At 32.8% G+C, this 17,852-nt stretch overlaps 1 long non-coding RNA gene across 4 annotated transcripts; it reads left to right on the plus strand.

The window, feature by feature from the left end:
* Window positions 1-704: 704 nt before the first annotated feature.
* LOC107842557 lies at window positions 705-7,326 on the plus strand. Of its 4 annotated transcripts, none has more exons than XR_007044865.1 (3): window positions 705-992; window positions 1,230-4,631; window positions 6,032-7,326. It is a non-coding gene; the product is annotated as an uncharacterized LOC107842557 (long non-coding RNA). The 4 variants fall into 4 exon arrangements; XR_007044864.1 differs by having other exon boundaries at window positions 6,095-7,326; XR_001665874.2 differs by lacking the exon at window positions 6,032-7,326 and adding an exon at window positions 5,486-5,524.
* The last annotated feature ends 10,526 nt before the right edge of the window (window positions 7,327-17,852 follow it).

Genomic DNA, 17,852 nt, shown 5'->3' on the forward strand with positions numbered 1-17,852 from the left:
GCGAATGTCTTATCATTTCTACAAAAGTTGAGGAGCACTCATTTTGTGATCATATTAATTTTTTTCTATAAATGGAGAGGTTTTCTTTATTATAGTTCATCGATCAAGAGAGATAAAAATTCTTCTCTTTTTCTTTTACTTGTTCTCTTTTTTTCTATGATTATATTATAACATGTTATAAACACAAGTCTCTTGCCCAAATGAATATCTACTTTAATCGTTATTATCTTCATAACATGAAATAAGTTTTCGATTGATAACTGATAACTTTGATGTGCGTGATAACATACCTTAAAAATAATAATTACTGATTCTTCCATTTTCTAGTAATAATAAATATTTTTCACTTTGATATTCTTTCACTTATAAAAGTTAAATTTGTATTGTATGCATTCGAATTGCTATAGAACTTGATTTCAAATTTGTGATATTCGAAGATACCACTGTTCCCTCATTAGAAATTTTGCCTCATTATAAATTTGTGGTGTGATTTGATGTTAAATTTTATTGATATATAACTTTACTAATTCCATTAAATTAAAGTATTTAATGTAACTGGTACCTTAGTGATAGGCTAATTAATCCCTTCCGAATAATTTGATTAGACAAATTCTATTGTTTTATTAACTAGTGAAATGAAACTATCGACCTTCACGTAGTTGATTTACTTTCTTTTATATTCTCTTATTATATAAGTCAACAACAGCAAGGACGAACACGGCACTAACCAATTGTACCAAAAGCAATCTAAATGGTACTTTCTCCTCTTTGTGACAACACGTGGCGATATTATTGTTAAGCACGTATGCTATAAAAGTGAACAAAACATAGCAATGCTCTCCGCTGCTTCACAACTGTATGAACAATGATTCTGCTACAAGAATTAGCCGCTCGGTCTTTCCCCAAAGAATGTCGGTGAAGATTTTGCAAATGACTGGACGGTCCAAAATCGTCTAAGTTTGATCGTGTAAAAAGATAAATTCCATTTAAAGGTGAGGATTAAATTCCAAACTCTTGTGAAAGTGTTTTCGACTCTTTTTTCCTAAGAGATTATTGATTTAGAAATACCAAATCATACTCGGCAATTGTTGCATGAAAAAGCTAACAAGAGAAGTACGAAGTACGAACCCGCACCAAAAAGTTGTACCATTTGCAGTACAAACTGACAAGGGCATCTTCATAATTTGATTTGTACTAATATGTTCTTCCTTTTTGTTCATGTTTTCCAGTTGGGGTTTGCACCTGCATGTGATTGTTTGTTTAAGATCTTCAGTGAAAGCATTCCGAATTGACATCAGGAACAAAAAAATAGTAATTGAAGGTAGTGAAGACTTTTATGCTTATGATATTTTTGACCGAATTTTGAATTGAATTAGGTTAAGGGTCCTGACTCCTTATTTTACTGAGTATTGATTGTGCTAACATTTTTGAAGCTAAAATCAAAAGGAACTCTATTGTTTTAGATGTTTTACATCAACCATGACAAAAGACACTATCAGGGACCTCCCTTCTAAATCTGTAAGTGAAGATTTATAAAGTTATTTTCTTGATTGTTAGCTTTAGATAATTATATTGGTGTGTATTTTACTCAAGCTGCTCTCTTTAAATCTTTCCCCTAAGATCGATTCCTATTTCTTCAGCGAGAAAATAAAATTACACATACCATGGAGTTTATCAAATGTCAGTAATTAGGTCTGAATTTCTTTGCGATTATGATTCTCTTCACACATCCACTGCCTCCAAGTTTCTGTGACTGCAGGAAGTGCTCGATTTATCTTGCTAACTTTTGCATGACAGCGAACTACCTAGCATAGGAATTGACTCTCTTTTTTCTTCAATGAGGAAGTCTTTAGTCAGAAATGGAGAACAGATGGTTGATATTGATACAAAAAGCTAAGCATAGGTAGCATTTTAGGTACAACTTTCACTAACCAAATGCATTATATGTGATTTCTTCCCATCTAGGATAGAGTTACCTGTTGCTGGTGAGAGGAGTTCACATCTAGGAAAAGGTTTGACGCCTTAATATCAGCTCTTTGCCACTCGGAGCTATTGTATGTTTCAAGGGTTGGGTTATTCGTCCATTAAAGTCGTTCGTATGTGAGCTCTATTCAGAACCTTGTGAGATAGTTCAATGCCACTTTGGTTGACTCTTGAACATGTGGAAGGACTTTAAATCCACGTGTGTGCAACGCAAAATGCATCTTCTGCATCTATTCTAAAGACCCGAGGTAACCTTCATCTAACTCTCAGTTTCCATCTTTGTCTCCTGTCACTCAGTCTCTCTGAAAATTGAAACATGATTTTCATAATTATGTACAGAAGATGACCACCATTCATTACGAACAATTGACCTGATTAATTTTTTCAACTCCCTGTGAATGAAATGCTAAAATCTGTTATATCAAGTTAGGCGCTTGCACTAAATGGAAGAGATCTTTTGGACCGTGCTGTGAGGCTAGACTTGGCACAGTGAGAGGGGAGAATATACACCACACAGTGGGTATGCAATTTCTCTCTCCCCTTATTGCTTTCATTTAAGTTAAAAGTAGAGATGTCACTTAAGTATGTGTAAATCTTATGTTATTTGAAGACGAAATATTATTCAGGATTAAGTTTCTGCTGCAAAGAAAAGTGTTAATTCTGTACAACTGATATTGATAATGTTCCTTATTACTGTAATTTAATAACTTTTTAACTTTGTAGGAATGATGAAAACACAAAATTCTATTATATTGCTACTTATCCTTCCTATACAATTACATGAACCCTAGAGCATCGCTATGTTAATTGAGCTTCTTAAGTGACAATAAGAAATTCCAATATGAGTATACTTATGTCACGAAAACTATTATTTTTGTTTGCTTCTTAGTTTGTGTTCTTTGTATAGAAATACAACGTTTATTCTGTTTGTGTCGTTTGTATAACAAACAATTTATATATTATAGGACCAAGTAGTAAAGATACACTTTTGAAATGGTATAGGTTGTTTGGTCATTATGAGTTTAAATTCTTCATCTATATGGAACTAGCGATCTCCTACATTGATAATGTGAAATCATACGGGTCTATGTCATGATGGGGGAATAACAATAAGGAGGAAAATAAGTGCTATAGAAACCAAAAAATGACAAAGTTTAGAGAACAGACATGAGCAAAAGCTTAGATAGCTTGCTGATTTGGACTAATCAGCGACATTGAATAAGATTAAAAGTAGTATTTGGCGAAGCAGCCTATTTGCAAAGCTAATTCTAGGACAGGATCTTCGGTTCAATAATCTCTCTTATAGCGTCACAGGGAAAGTCAAGAAAGATGATTTGATCAATAGTGAAGCTTATCTTCTTAATGATTCTCTGGATAAGCCTCGAGAGGCATAATCATGGCCATCATGTGGCCTTATGATGCTGGAAATTTTACTTCTCTCAATCCAATTGTTGAAATGCTTATGGTAGCCTTGAGGGACTATTAGGAATTGATGGCAAGTCTGTTGTGTGAGAAGTGTGAACAATTTCGCATCAATCCAAGAACACTACTGATCGAAAGAAACTTATATAAGTGACATATGAAACCAACCAACACTTACATAAAAATTTCATTAAAAAATTAACTTGATCAAGGAGGCCGCCAAAAATTCTAGAATCTAAGATGTTCTTCAAACTTTTGAAGCTCTTCTGGATGTGTCTATTGATGATCTAAGAATATATTTTGATAAAGTTGGCAGCCTTGATATCAACAAAGTTAAGGGTTACAATGATGATTTAAAAACAAGGATTAATGCTTCAGTTACTTATCGACAAATATGTTTAGATGTTTTCATAACACAATTGGTTACAAAGGTGACAAAATGAATAAATTATTAAAAACTGCAGGGGAATTCACTAGCGATACCTTTCCATGATCACTAGCTTGGGCTAAAACTTAGTACATCATCATGCTGAAAAATTAGCTATTACTTTCAAAATTCATTATATGATGAAATTTGAACTTGCTCCATCTTTTACAGAAGTCTTTTAATTACAATTACTTTGGTCTGTTCTTCTAAAAATTGTCTATAAAAAATTTAGTTTATTTTTAATACACTTTCGTGATTCGGCTCTCTGAATTCATGCATAGCCGAAGTTTTAATGCACCGTATTATACTTTTTTACTTTTTAGATTTCTTACTTATTGTGTTTTTTTAATTATTAAATTCTCGGGTTGAGGTTTGATGCTATCTCTGTTCGGATAGCATGTGTTAGAGAAGCTAATCCATATATGAATATGTTGGTGACCTTTGTGATAAGAGATATCTTTATTCCCTTCTCTGTTTGTCCTTCTTAATGTCGTTAAATTTGACAAATCTTTCATTTGTTTCCACTAGCCCTTCGGAGATACATGTCTTAATGATTTCTATATTTATGAAATTATTTCAAAATTATTTGGATGTAGGGTTCCGAGTATTGATACTAATCTTGATTTAATTACATTTTAAGTTCTTACAAATATTATTGACTGGATATGCTTGTACTTTGTGATGTAAGGCTCAACCATCCCAGAAAAGGAAGATGTAACAAAGATCTACATTCAACTTGAAGGTTAAAGGTTAACAACAGGACAAATAATGTTCTGATGAAATTCCAACCAGAACAAAAGTAAGTTTTTTTCAAAAAGTTCAAGTTTCTAAATTCATCGTAAAAGCTTTGGATTTTTCAATTTAAAGGTACTTCTATTCATCCTCCCTTGGTTCGTGTGCTAATTTTTTTTTAATCAATCTTCCTATTTAGAATTTCGTTGTTAGATTTTCAAGTAAATGACTAACTGATGCTATTTATTTCAGGGACACAAGGGACACAAGGGTAGTGGATCAAATAAGTAAAAGTGAGAAGAACCAAATCTTTGAAAAATGACTTGAAACGGTCGTTTTTTTATACACCTTCCAAACAATTTGTTTGGAAATTGTATAATACTCTACTTTTCTTCTATTTCTTTATAATAAAATAACTAAGCTCTTATATAGATATATTAGACTTTGCTCATTCTTTCATTGTTATTGATTTGCTGTCCTGCGATGGTCACAAGCTCGAGCTCCAAAATTGAATGTGATGGTTTACAACAAAGATCTTTCTCAAATTTTCTTAGTAGTTCTGGCCTTGTGAACCCGGGAAGGAGTTTCTCAAATTCTCGGGTTGAGGTTTGATGCCATCTCTGTTCGGATAGCATGTGTTAGTGAAGTTAATCCATATATGAATATGTTGGTGACCTTGGTGATAAGAGATATCTTTATTCCCTTCTCTGTTTTTCCTTAATGTCGTTAAATTTGACAAATCGTTCATTTGTTTCCACTAGCACTTCGGAGATACATGTCTTAATGATTTCTACCTTTATGAAATTATTTCAAAATGATTTGGATGGAGGGCTCCGAGTATTGATACTAATCTTGATTTAATTACATTTTAAGTTCTTTCAAATATTATTAATTGACTAGATATGCTTGCCATCACTTTAGGCACCCAATTACTTTGTGAGGTAAGGCTCAACCATCCCAGAAAAGGAAGAAGATGTAGCAAAGATCTACATTCAACTTGAAGGTTAAAGGTTAACAACTTTGTCCTGATGAAATTCCAACCAGAACAAAAGTATGTTTTTTTCCAAAAGTTCAAGTTTCTAAATTCATCGTAAAAGCTTTGTATTTTATAATTTAAAGGTACTTCTATTCATCCTCCCTTGGTTCGTGTGCTATTTTTTTTTGATCAATCTTCCTATTTAGAATTTCGTTGTTAGATTTTCAAGTAAATGACTAACTGATGCTATTTATTTCTGGGATACAAGGGTAGTTGATCAAATAAGTAAAAGTGAGAAGAACCAAAACTTTGAAAAATGACTTGAAACGATCGTTTTTTTATACACCTTCCAAACAATTTGTTTGGAAATTATATAAACTCTACTTTTCTTCTATTTCTTTATAATAAAGTAACTAAGCTCTTATAGATATATATTAGACTTTGCTGATTCTTTCATTGTTATTGGTTTGCGGTCCTGCGATGGTCACAAGCTCGAGCTCCAAAATTGAATGTGATGGTTTATAACAAAGATCTTTCTCAAATTTTCTTATTAGATCTGTCCTTGTGAACGCGAGAAGGAGTTTCTCATCTACACCCATGAGAGAAGAGGCTATTCTAGCTGGTTTTTGCAATTTATCATCCAACTTTTGCCTCTTTTCAATGCTTGGTATCGCCAATTCTAATTATGCACATTACTGTATCCTTTTGGTTTAGTACTTGCATCTGGACAATTTCTTCATCTTGGCCTTTTGGCAAGTCCTCCCGTGGCTATAGTAAAGAAGAATTGTGCCACTATTAGCTTTCTCTTTCATGCATAGTTTCTCTTATCTTTGAGCCAATAAAAAGTTGTGATCATCCCAAATGAGTTACGGCTTAGGAGTGTATGCTGAATTTCACTAAAGTGCTAATTTCTTGGTTTGTGCTATAATATTTTTGTTTAGTTTCCTTTACTTTGAGCTATGAAAGGTAGCGGTCGTTTTACTTAAGTAATATGTGTAAATAGAATTTCATAAAAGGTTCTGGAGTAAAGCTAGCTCTTTCTATCATAACATCCGGTACTGAGATTGCTTTTACTCTAATTGTGCAACCAACAACTGCTAAATTTTTTTTTTGGTATCTTTTCTGAGGTACTGGTAAGATTTGCGTACACTTTGTCCTCCCAGATCTCACCTATGGAATTCTACTGGTATATTATTATTGTATCTTCTTACTGATATCTGAACTTCTTGTTAAAGTTTACATTTTGGCACATCTTCTTCTTCCGTTAACTGCCTTTGTACATGAATGTGAGAATTCCTGACCACAGTATTAACTTTAAGTTATCTGATTCCTGCACATTTTTAATGTTTCATGGATACACATATTTTCTTTCTGTTTTCTGTTTTCTGTTTTCGTCTATATTTTATGAACTAATTTAATAGGTTGATAAAATGCAGACAATGAGAATCTTTTACTCACATATCAATTGTACCATAATTGTGTATGGGATCTTTTGAGTCTATCAGCCCCAACAAGGACTGCGGAATCAATGTTGGGCTTCAAGAAGCGAAAGAGATGTTGAAACTCTTCACGAGACATACCTTTGCATCACTATATCTGTGAATGTGTCTTGTAGCATCTTTAGCAAGTATGTTAGTTTTGAATATTCCCTTTTTACCTGATCTATGTTGGCAGATTAGCTTTGGTTTGATAATGTTAGCCAAATATACATTTTTAAGCAAGATATACCCAATGACCAATGCAATATTTATGTTACTCTATACAATCTACTATGTGATCTTTTTCATGTGGTAATTTGCCGTTCTTTTATGTTCCTTACTACTATCCTTCTTGACCAAATAACTATGCAAAACTTCCAAACACTAATTATTGCTAAAATATAAATATTTGGCCCGTGGTCAAGCACTGGTCATGCCCATCCAGTATTTCTACAAACAAATATCAACTAATATGATTCAGTATTTATGATCTAGCGCCATGGCACTTTAATAATAAATTAGGAAAAACAACTACTGTTAAATATAAGTGGCAGCTACATCGCATTACCATCTTAGTGAAGATTCTTAACTTCTATCTATCAACTTAGATCTTTCTCAGTTTAAAAATAAAAGAACAATTATACTGAGGAAAAGTAAATGAAAAACATCTCAATCCAAAAATTAAAAAATAATAGTAGTCTTTACAATGGTTAAATATTTGTATTTAGAAACTTTGGGTTTTAACAAAATTTAAAAACTTTCACTATGACCATCTAGACACTTCAATCAAGTTAACATCAATGTATTTCATGAACATCCGATTCTAGTAATCTCCCTTAATTTTTAAGAAAATGTAATTTCTGTGTTTCTCTCTTTATCTATAGCTAGTGATAATGGTTGTGCTTAGCGCGGTTAAAAATAACATTAGTAAATTTATATTACTCATAGATACTGGGGCAATTTAGCTAAAAGTGGCAAAAGAGTTTTGAATTAACATAAATTTATATTACTCATAGATACTGGGGCAATTTAGCTAAAAGTGACAAAAGAGTTTTGAAATGAGGTGTAGGTGACTCAAGTTTTAAAAATTGAGTGTAGGTGATAATTACTTTATTAGTGATTAAGAAAGTTGGGAAAGTTTGAGAATAACCCACAAGTTTTTTAATTTACACTTTGATCTAAGTAAAACCTAATATAACTAGAAACGAGGGGGGCACATTTTCTCTCTCTTCTCATTATTTGTTGTTTTTTCTCTCTTCGACATTTTTGTTGTTCATTGTTGCTGCTGCTTTATTCATCATCTTGTGCTTCATTATCATCATCTTCTTCTTGTTTACCATTATTATTGTTGTTACCGCTACTGCTGTTACTTGACTAATTTTTTAGGTCAAATTTAGTCTCGTACATCACTTTGGCATTACTTCATAGGTGATGTTAGTAAGTAAAATTATGATTTTTAGTTGAATTTCTCATTTGGGTACACTACTACTATTGTTTTTAAGACAAACGAATAGAACCCGAACATGAACCCAATAAAAGATTCATCTGTTTCAACATAAAACTCATTTGTTGTGATAGATGACTCATCTGTTGCGATAGATAAATCATTTGTTGTAACAGAAGACTTGTATATTGGATTCATGTTTATAGTTCTATAGTGTTGTAACATAAATAGAATAGATGGGTCATTTGTTGCAACAGACGAGTTATCTGTTGTAACAGAGGAGTCATCTGCTGACATAAATTACTCACCTGTTGTAATAGAACCTGAAGTTGATATCAACAAATGTGTCATCAGTTGCAACAAGTGAGCAATCTGTTGCAATAAGTTAGTGATCTTTTGCAACAGGTGACTCATCTGTTGGAACAGAGGAGTCATCTGCTGACATAAATTACTCACCTGTTGTAATAAAACCTGAAGTTGATATCAACAAATGCGTCATCAGTTGCAACAAGTGAGCAATCTGTTGCAATAAGTTAGTGATCTTTTGCAACAGGTGACTCATCTGTTGGAATCAACTTCAAAGGTTCTTAGTACATCCCAATAGGTGAGTCATCTGTTGCAACAGATGTATAATCTGTTGCATCATATGAGTCATATATTCCAGTAGATGACTCATCTATTGGAATCAACTTAAGGTTCTATAGTACTGTAGTATGTATTACCAACAGGTTAAGTCATCTGTTGCAACATATAACTCACCTAGTGCAACATATTACTCACCTGTTGCAACAGATTACTCATCTGTTGGGGTTCATGTTACGATACTATAAAATCACTATTAATTTTATTATGATGTCATTATTAACTTTTTTTAACAAATATCTTTATTTAGGTACCACTAATGGATGGATCAATAACAATAGGGGTGGGTTGTCATGGTGAATAGATCGAGAAGAGCAATCGATATGTATGGCATTTAGGAGGGTGAAATGCTAGAGACGATAGTTATGACAATCCAAAGTGATGTTTTGTATGATGATTTTGTGAATTTAATCATCAGCTATTGTGGACTGAATTATCAATCGAAAGAACTCGTCATCAGCTACATGCACAGCTCCTTTGAAAATCAGAGAGTATTACCTTTCAATAAAATCGATCAGGTTCGATTGCATGCTTATCTTAGTGATTCAGCTATGCCGGTGTTAAGGAAGTACGTGGTTGAAAAATCGTGAGAGAATGAGAACCAGAATATAGAAGAAGAAGAAGAAGAAGAAGAAGAAGAAGAAGAACAACAACAACAACAACAACAACAACAACAATAAGCTGGATGATCTGGACATGAATATTCTAGATGATGATCAACCACCTACGCCTGTTGTTGCAAGCAATATGGTGGGTAGTTCTTCTTAGTCAACACAGTCGGGTAATCGTCAAGATGATGAGACTGGCTTTTATAAAGGAATGTCATTCAATATTTAGAAAGAACTATCTACTTCCTTATTTATTACTTGCTTGAAAAAAAAATTTAGAGTAAAAAAGGTGATTAATTCGAGCAAAGTCTTTTCCTTCAGAAGTGTTAATCCGACCTGCAAGTGGTGGTTACGGGTTGTGAAATACTTAAGCTCTGAAATATTTATCATTAATGCTTATCAAAAGTATCACATATATGGTTCGGAGCACACTAAGAGCCAAAATCCTCACGCCACAGCAGAGGTCCTCAATCAATATTTCCAGAATAGATTCCCCAATGGCAAAGAACCTTCTACAAGTGATATGACCAATCAACTACTTACAGAATTAGGTGTTATGATCATTTATTGGAAGATATGTACGTCCATGGGATTTCCAAGGACTTGGTTCGGGGGACACACGAGCATGGGTATGCAATCCTTGATGCCTACCATTACATGCTTGAGTCCACAAATCTCGAAAGTAATATGAGGTTGTATGTTGATGAAAATGAAAGGTTCAAGTACTTTTTTGTATCCTATGGTGCTTGGATTCTTGATTTTTAACATTTGCGAGAAGTCATAGCCATCAATGGGACCTTCTTGAGGAGCAAGTATAATGGAGTTTTTGTAGCGGCGGTGGCACAGGATACGGAGAGTCACATCTTTCCTGTCATTTTTGTCTAGCGGAAAAGGAATGTGATGCCTCATATGGATATTTTTTTGAACAATTACCAAGCTATATCGGAGATACTAAAGAGTTGTATTTTATTTCGGATAGGCATCCAAGTATCCCAAAGTTGGGTTCAATTTTTTACACTTTAGCTCACTTTAGTTGTTACATGAGGCATCTTAGAGATAATATTCAAAATAACTTTCACAATGAAAGGGTCGTGATCCTTTTTATAGAGCAGCTAAAGCATATAATAGAGATGAGTTTTTTGAACTTTTCAATCAAATAATGGATATGCATCCGAAGGCAGCAGAACATCTCGTACATGTCGATTTTGAGTGAAGGAGCATTCTGTATAGAAAGTAGGTACATTCTTATGAATTTAATGTCTTGATTGAGTTACAAGTTTATTATGATGTCATACTAAGTGATTATTTTATATAGCTATAATATTATGATGTCAAACATTGTTGAATCGGTGAATTAATTATTTGGCGTTGAAAGAGAATTTCATATCAAGGCGTATGCAATTCACGAATGCAGGAACTATATTTGTTCTAAAAGCGAAAAAATAAATATCAATGAACGCCAGTTTGAGGAATAGGTTATTTGCTCATCAGATAGCAGATTACAACTTTAGTATCGATGGTCATGGTGATGTTTCCACAGCCAATTTTCAAACAAGATCTTGTACGTGTAGAGTTTTTTACTTGGATAAAATACCATGTCCACATGCTATGGCAGTGCTTCGACCCCAATACAATGCATAATATGGAACTAAAATTTATGAGTGCTCATATCCATATTATTCAGTGGAAATATATATAATGTCATATAGTAAGAACATTAATTCGGTGCCTCCCAAAGAATCTTGGGTTATTCCTATAGAGTTTTTGGGGAGATTAATACTTCCTCCATATATTAAAACAAGCACTATCAAACTGGAAAGAAGGTGATATAAGAGGAGGCATAGAGTTGGAGAATCATTTCCATCAAGAAAAAACAAGTGCATCGTATGTAAGAATACTGGCCACAAAAGTACTACATACCCAGATCGTAATCCATCATGATTGTTGTAATAGCAAAACTTGTGTTGTTGTTTGTTATGGACATTGATATTTTTAACTCATTGTTGTGAACGTAAATGTTATTATTTATTATAAAAAATATCTTTTTATTAACTTTTGCATCAATAAAAAGAGGTAAAACATGAACTAAATACAACATACCATAAAACTATTTTCAGCAGATTACCCATCTATTGCAATAGATAGACATTTGTGGAAAGAATGCAATACAGCTCATCAAACTTAATGTGTTCCGCCAATAGATGACCAATCTATTGCAAAAGATGGGAGATGGTCCATCTATTGAAAGAACACAAAACTCTTGTTATTGCTACTGGATACAAAATTTTTCATTACCTCCAACTTTCGACATGTTTGTTGAGAAGGAAAAATATACAGAATGAAAATTAAATAAGAATGAAAAATTAAAGTCGACCAAACATAAATTTTTCATTAAACAAAAATAAAATACATTAGGTAGGTAGATTTGATATAGAAAAATAAAAATACATATGCTAAAAGAAAAAACATAACTTAATTATAATTAATATTATTATTATTATTCTCAGTCGTCCAATCGTCAACAGGCAGCAGCAGGGCCCTCCTCAGCCTATGAATCTCTCATAGCTTTCTTGCTCTCACGGCGGCCAACTCCCACTGGAGTTCATTAACCTGCCTCTAAAGTTCCTACACAGTGTCACGCAGAATAGCAATGTAACAAATAGGATCAGCCATATCTGGAACAAACATAAATTGATAAAAAACATAAACACAAAAGTAAAGAAAAGAGTCCGAATGTAATACAACGTATACTACGAACTGGTAAATTTACCAAAAGAGAAAAAAAACTTACCTCAATGCGAAAAGAATATTCTCTTTGAAGAGAAGTGGTTGAAGATGTAATATGAAAGACAAAATGCAAGAAATAAATTAAGCGGATTAGAATGAACGAGTATGGAGGGACCTATTTATAGAGGATTGAATCTGAATATGGTAGGTAAAAAGGCATGACTATTCACCTCTATTTTATTAATTACATTCAATATGGTGACTTTTTATTGTGAAAAGTCATGACTTAATTAAATCAAGATGGTGACTTTTTGATTATCGTGATAAGTCGTGACTATTCAATATCTTAAATATTAATTAGTTCTTAAAATTAAATAATCATTTTTCTTAATTAAATAATCAAAGACTTCTCACCTTTTCAATTACTATTTATTTTAATAATATCTATTTTTATTGAGTTGTGGCAATATACGGTCCATTTTTTGCATCAGATAACCCATTTGTGGCAATAGATTTTAGATATGTTGCAATAAATGACCCATCTGTGCAACAAATAATCTGTCTGTGCAACAAATGATCCATCTTTAGTAACAGGTGAGTTATCTGATGCAACAGATAGACCATTTGTTGGGGGCATCTTTTTTAATAATCTCCTTGTACCTTAGTCAATTTAAACTGGTGACTTTTTGATTATTTAAATTAAAAAATAGATTTAAAAATAATAAAGGTAAAAAGTCATGGCTTTTCGCCTATTTAATATTAACCTCAGTTCATTAAAATTAAATAACCATTTTTTTATGATTTTAAATTGTGTTTATCATTTATTTTCTTATTATTTATTTATGAACTATTTTTCTTTATTAAATAATTGAAAAGTCATGACTTTTCACCCTTTCAATAACCCTTTTTTTTATTAATAACCATTTTTAGTCAGTTTTTCAAACAGATGGACCATCTGTTGAAACATATTTGTCATCTGTTCGAAGAACACAAATCAGTGGCAAGAACTATATTTTGTTCTTTCAGCAGATCTGTGCAACAGATGTTCCATATGTTGCAACATATTGATCATCTATTGGTTGAATGCAATGCAGTCTGATGAAGTGTATTGTGTTCTTCCAACCAATGTCCATATGTTGTAACACATGGGTAATCTGCTGAATATATTTTTTGTAGTCTGTCGTATTTAGTTCCTGTTTGGTTACCTCTTTTTATTGATGCACAAGTTATTAAAAAAATATTTTATATAACAAATAGTAATATTTACATCCCCAACAATGAATTAAAATTATCAAAGTCCATATCAGTCAACAACACAAGTTTACTATTATAACGATCACGGTGCATTACACACGTAGCACTTGCTTTTACTTAACGGGCATGTAGTACTTTGACGTTCAAGATGGTTACCCATTGAGCCTCCATACTTTTGTAAACTAATTCATGATGGGAACTGAAGATTAAACATTATTTGACATTGATGGGGTAGGAATAATAAGGTGTATGCAGATGGATGAATCCACTTTCATGCATGAGAGTTATGTATTACTGATCAGGTTAACGAAATAACACACATAAAGTACAATGATTTTGTGAATGCAATTTTTTACCATTTAGGCATTAATTCTTCAAACAAGATCATGTATTTTATAGTTAAATTTGATAGGTGCGCACTAATAAGGCTGAAGGGTTCTAAGAAGGTGGTGTCAATCCCCTGTTACAATTTAATTATGGTTTTGCTCATGTTTATGCTTCAAGTTTTGAGAAGGGATCAATATTTAATGGCATTATAGACATTCAATAGTGATTGGACCAATTTAATGGTGCAACATACTTTTAGAAGGCCTTCAAAGCCTCCCACTGCAATAAACAAGAATGGAAAACCAATAGAAATTCCCATGGTCCAAATTTATATGTATGGGTTGCTCGGAGAGACTATTATATAGTAGAAGGTGCTTGAGAGAATACCTATGTGGGAAAGAGGAGGTATAGAAGACCATATATCATCTCAAACCTTATCTAAGAGGAAACACAGGGAAGCAAGTAAGAACTTCTAGCCAATCTGGCCAATATGAAAGTGTATCCAAAAATTAAAATCGTTGTTGAAAAAAAAATGGTAAAGTGGACTGGAGCTGGACACTTTGCTAGGGAACTACGACTAGATAGCATGGCTTGACTGAAGACCCACAAAGAGCAGGATCAGAACTCTAAGGAAGAAGTTTGGTGAGCACCGAGGATTGGTAAGATTTTCAGTCAAGAATGAAACTTAAACCAACAACTCCTGAAGTAAAAAATAAGGGAAGCCAAGGCGTCAATTTCTGAAGTCTAACTTGTATCCTATGCCTTTTGTTTATGGTTCTAATCAGGTCAATGGTAGTAGAAACAAAAAGGTCTAAAGTTGGGTAGAAATCCCATGCATTACTGTTTCCACTTCCTTTGACATGACCAGAACCACAAGCAGAAGGCCTGGGATACAAGTCTAACTTCAGAAATTGCCACCTTGGCTTGATCCCTTATTTTTACTTCAGGAGTTGTTGGTTCAAGTTTCGTTCCTGACTAACCATCTTACCACCCTCGGTGCTTGCAAAGCTGCAACTTTAGAGTTCTGATCCTGCGCTTTGTGGGTCATTAATCAGGCCACACTTGCTAGTTGTAGTTCCCTATTAAAGTGCACAACTCTAGTCCATTTCACCATTTTTCTTTTCAAAATCGGTTGATGGATTTTCATTTTGGGAAACACTTTTATTTTTTTAGCTTATTCAGTTTTTTTCATTTTTCATGTCAATTTCATCGGCCAGATTTGCTACATGTTCCTTACTACCCTATGTTTCTTCTTTAATAAGGTCTGAGTTGATATATAGTCTTTAACACCTCTCCTTTCCCTCACAGATATTCTCCCACATATTTTTTGCTGTCTAAGCGTCACCCCGAGCAACCCAGCCATATAAATTTGGACCAACGCAATAACTATATTGCTTTCCATTCTTGGTTGTAGCAGTGTGAGTATTCAGAGGCCTTTCAAAAGTCTATTGAACCCTTAAAATCAGTCCAATCACTATTAAATCGTTACACTACCACCAAAAACTTGGTCTTTTCTCCTAACTTGACACATAAACATTAGCAAAACAATCCTTAAACCATAACAGGGTATCGACACCACCTACTTGGTCCCTTGTCCTTATCAGTTCAAACCTATCAATCTTAACTGTAAAATGCAATATCTTGTTTGAATGATTAATGTCTAATCGGTAAAAAAATTCATTCACAAAATTAGTGTACTCTATGTGTGTTTTCAAGATAACACAATTAGTAATACATACCTCTCACATATGAAGTGGTTCCACCAGCAAGCAGCTTATTCCTTCGAACCCATCATTACTCTAGCCTTTTATGTTGGTCGAGCAAAAGTTGATCCACTTTCACTTTTTTTTCTTTTGGGAAACATATTTTATCTACAAACAAGAGAAAAACAAAAATAACATTAAAATTAATGTCTGTATAGTTTAAAAAATGGTTAACACAAAATTCAATAAAGGGGTAACACAAAAAACCCATTTGTTGCAATTAGTGACCTATCTATTGCAACAGGTGACACATTTGTTGCAATAGGTGGGTCATCTGTTGCCAGGAATCAAATAATCCTTGTTAATGGTTTGATTTCTTCCAATAAGTGCTCCGTCTATTGCAATAGAAGGGTATTCCAATATCTGATTCATCAGTTGCAACAGATGGGGAATCTGCTGGAAGACTGATACTGATTCATCAGTTGCACCTGTTGCAACACCAACACCAACACCAATATCAACAACAAATAAACAAACAATAAATAACCAACAAGTCTTTTTAAGTTCTCCGGTCTGATGACCTTTTTGCATATTTTACTAAAAACAACGGTTCGTTCATCCAAGACTCAAAAGACACCTTTTCTTCAATCTTCTTAATAAATAGGATATGGGTAATGGTAAATAAATAAAAACAACAGATGCAAATAACTAATTTAAATAAGAAATGTAAAAATATGATGTTCATAATTTTAATTTTCATTATAAAAACATAATAAATTTGATGAAATAGGCATAAAAAGACGAGAAGGCAAGAAAAATAGCAAAGAGCGTAGATCTAATAGTGAATCATACTTGGATGTCAAAAGCAAAGGGATCAAAACACCAATTTTAGTTGAAAAAAGATATAGATTGGTTGAGATCCAAAAGATCCTCAAGCGAAAGAGGAGAGAGAAAAAAAGAACATAGAGAAAAAACAAGAGATGTTTGGTATTATCCTAAAGAAGAGAGAAAGAGAAAGAAGAGAGATGAATTATTTTATATGTGGTTGAAGGAGATCATATGGGTTAAAATATTTATTAATAATTTATGGTTGTGAAACTCTTTGAGGAGAACTAGGAGACGATGACAGTGACATTGAAAATACAAGATAAGACAACTCAATAAGGTGATTTTTGAGTTATCCAACAAAAATTTTACCTGCTTAGTATTTTTTAAAATTTATTTTGGTCAAAAAATTTCTTTAAAATTTTTTAAAAAATCTTAGAATAGATAAGTTATATGTTGCAACAGATGTCTACATTTGTTTGAAAATTTTTAATGGATCAGTCATCTGTCACAACAGATGGAAATATCTATTTGTTAATTTCTAGTAGATAATTCATATATTGCAATAGATGTCATTATCTGTTTAATAATTTTCAATAGATAAGTCATCTGTTACAACATATGACATTATCGGTTAGATAATAACCAATAAATCATCATCTATTGCAATAGGTTAAACATCTATTTTAATAGTTAACCATGATTGTTTGATAATTTTCAACAGATGTGTCACCTGTTTCAATAGGTTAGTCCTCTATTCATTCATATCAAGTCATTATTTGAAATATCATTAAATTGATTTAGCTAGAATTAGGTATGGACTGATAGGGTCAACTATAATTTTAATTTAGTTTTTACAATTAGATGTTGTTGGTATTGTGTTTTTCCTGACATGAGTCATCGACTGATCAATTTGAGTTTAAATAATTTGTATTAAATATTTTTTGAAATATCTAAATTGATTTATCTAGAATTAAGGATGGGTTGATAAGGTCAACTACAATTTCAATTGAGTCGTCACAATTGCATGTTGTTAGTATTGTGTTCGTCCTTGCCTAAGTCATCGACTGATCAATTTGAGCTAAAACGATTCATATCAAGCCATTATTTGAAATATCTAAATTGATTTAGCTAGAATTAGGTATGGGTTGATAGGGTTAGCTACAATTTCAATTGAGTCATTGCAATTGCATGTTGTTGGTATTACGTTCGTCCTGACCTGAGTCGTCGATTGATCAATTTGATTTTAAACGATTCATATTAAATTAAAATATCTAAATTTATTTATCTAGAATTAGGGATGG

Source organism: Capsicum annuum, chromosome 9 (assembly GCF_002878395.1).
Source record: "Capsicum annuum cultivar UCD-10X-F1 chromosome 9, UCD10Xv1.1, whole genome shotgun sequence".
Classification (NCBI taxonomy): Eukaryota; Viridiplantae; Streptophyta; class Magnoliopsida; order Solanales; family Solanaceae; genus Capsicum; species Capsicum annuum.